Consider the following 2927-nt stretch of genomic DNA (forward strand, 5'->3'; position numbering starts at 1 on the left):
CTTTCTTTCTTTCTTTCTTTCTTTCCCTATCTTCTCTCACACCATATATATCAACCGCAGCCTCCCCTCCCTCCTCTTCTCCCCCTCCCCATCCACTGGTCCTCTTTTTCCCTTCAGAAAAGAACAGGTCTCCTAGTGATATCAACTGAACATATCAACACAGCATAGCAAGATGCAATAAGACAAGGCCCAAACCCTCATATCATAGCTGGATGGAAACCCAGTAGGAGGAAAGGGAACCTATGAACAGGCAAAAGAGTCAGAGACACTCCCTCTTCCACTGTTAGGAGTCCAACAAAAACCCAAACTAGACAACCATGGCGTGTGTGCAGAAGGCCTATCTCAGACTCATGCAGGCTCCATGGTTGCCGCTTCAGTCTCTGTGAGCCCTGACAAGGCGATGCACTGCACTTGCTCCTCTCCTCCCCTTTATCAGTCCTGTGGTACGGCGGATTGAAGTTAGGGCTCCTACATGGTAGGCAAAGTACTCCTCTGTCACTGAGCTGTGTGCCCAGCTTGCCGTTTTCTTCTGATGTGACATGACATCATCAGCGATGAGATGAAACGGGATGACCGATGTGGACGGCGGGATATCGCACTGGGCTTGGCACAGGCACCTGGCCAGCACAGCAGCGGGTCTGCTACCCAGGCAGCTGCCAGGTGGTAAGCAGGGAAGCAGCACATACAGGGTGGGCACAGTGAGCAGGGGCGGGGGTCCCAGTCGTGACAGGACAGAACAGGACAGCACTGGATCTCAGCATGCCACTCAGAGCGTTGTACAATTTAAAACTAGTGAACTGGGGGGCTGGAGAGGTGGCTTCGAAGTCAAGAGTTTGTATGGTCCTTCCAGAGGGCTTGGAGTTTGGTTACCTGCATCCACATCAGGTGACTCAAAACTGCCTGTAACTCCAGCTCCAGGGGATTTGATGCTTCTGGCCTCTGCAGACCATATGTGGTGTGCATTTACATGCATGCATGTGCACGCACACACACACACACACACACACACACACACACACACATACACACACACTTAAAAATAATAAAATAAATAGAAAAAACACACAGATAAATTGTTTATTTCTGGGATGTTCCAGGGAGTAGTGTTGGACTATGGTTGGCTGTGAAATGACAGGAAGTAAAACCAAAGATAGGTGGTGGTGGGGGACCGCTGTGTATTTGACTTCCAATAGGGTTAACAACCATTACAGAACAAGCTATCAGTCACTGTCATAGTTGACAGTGACCGTTCAGTGGGCTAAAGGGAGGCTGTAGAATTCCCATGGTGAGTCACATGACCTTCTATGGGCTGTGTAGCATCATCTCAATTTCAAATGGATGAGAGCATGAAGCATTCAGTCATCAGTGGTGTCTGTGAAGGGAACCCATTCCAAGATCCCCCTTGCAGGGACCTGAAACAGTGCCCATCCGAAGTCCTTTCAAACAGCATAGTGTTGGCTAGGCATTGTATGCTTCCTTCTGCGTACTTTAAATCACACCTGCTTACTTGATGTACCCCATACAATGAAAACACTATGCACACACTTACCCTGCTGTATTTGAGAGACCAGGAGAAATAGCCATTTGACCCAACACAATTAACAGTGTGTATTTCCAACCTACAGCCGGGTGCAACTGTGGTCATGGACCTTGAGGACATGGAGGGCCCAAGGCAGCCTCCTTCTGTCCCTTTAGATGCTTGAGAATGGAAACACTTACGGAGACCTCAGCCCAGGACTGTTTTGGAGAAGGAGGAGGGAGAAAGAAAAGAACTGGTTTGTGCTCTGGGAAAAACACTCCCATCTGCTAACTCAGGGCTCGAGGAAAGAGAGATACCCATGGGGCAGGAATCTCCCCTCTCCTGTCTGCAGGAAATCAATCAAATCAAATCAACCCCTCCTGTTACTATAAAGGTCTGCGAGGCCCTGGGGGCTCTTAGTAATCTTAGCCCAATGTCCTTCTTCCTAGAGTCCCAGCCTTTTAAGAAATACACATCCTTGTCAATTAAAACTATCTGCTCTGGAAAGGGAGAGGTGAGGGCTCAAAGTCTCCTGAGGGCAAGAAAGGGGTCAAAGCCCAACCCTGGTAATGGTAGCACTCCGCTAGCAGCCACTGGTGTGCCCTGGAAGGTGCCAGACCATGACACCCTCATTCCACATTCATGCTGTATGGTTGTGCTAACCAGTGTCACGCTAGGTACTGACGTCTCAGACACACTGCGCTCACAGCAGTTTCACGGCCCAGAAGTTTGCTATCTCCTTCTTATCCATCCAGTGAGAATGTTCCTGGGGCAATGGGCATTTCCTCCACATGGGGACTCGGAGATCTGGGTCTTGTGCCTGCATGTTCTGGTGACAAAGATCTGTCCCCCTGTTGAAGGGCAGGGGAGTGGAATCAGGAACCCAGGGTAGACTAGTCAATTTTTCAGCAACCCTTCCCCTGCAGCTATCATGGGAAGGGCATGTGAACTTTTGATAGACAGCTAGCCATCTCTTTCTAAATGTATTATCTTTTATCTTCATTGTCATCGTCATAACTGTCATTCCGTGTGTGAAAGCTCCAAAGCGTCAGGAACTTCCCCAAGGTCCGCAGCAATTTGCCTTTGAATCGAATCCAAGTTGTTTGTAAATTCCCTGTGTTTACCACAGTGTTCTGCCAGCACTCAGGGGTAGACGCAGGAGGATTTCCACAAGGTCGAAACCACTCTAGTCTGTATGGTGAATTCCAGGTCAGCCAAGACGACAGAGTGAAACCAAACCAAACAAGAGCAGTAATTGGTTCACACACCTGTGCTCACAGCCCTTGGGAGGTAGAGATAGGAGGGTCAGAAGTTCAAAGTCACTCTCGGCTGAGATAACTGAGTGTGAGCCGCATGCCTCCCATCCTCGTAAAAACAAAAACCTGGACTGGGGAGATGGCTCCATCAG

This window comes from Microtus ochrogaster, chromosome 10 (assembly GCF_000317375.1).
Source record: "Microtus ochrogaster isolate Prairie Vole_2 chromosome 10, MicOch1.0, whole genome shotgun sequence".
Taxonomy (NCBI): domain Eukaryota; kingdom Metazoa; phylum Chordata; class Mammalia; order Rodentia; family Cricetidae; genus Microtus; species Microtus ochrogaster.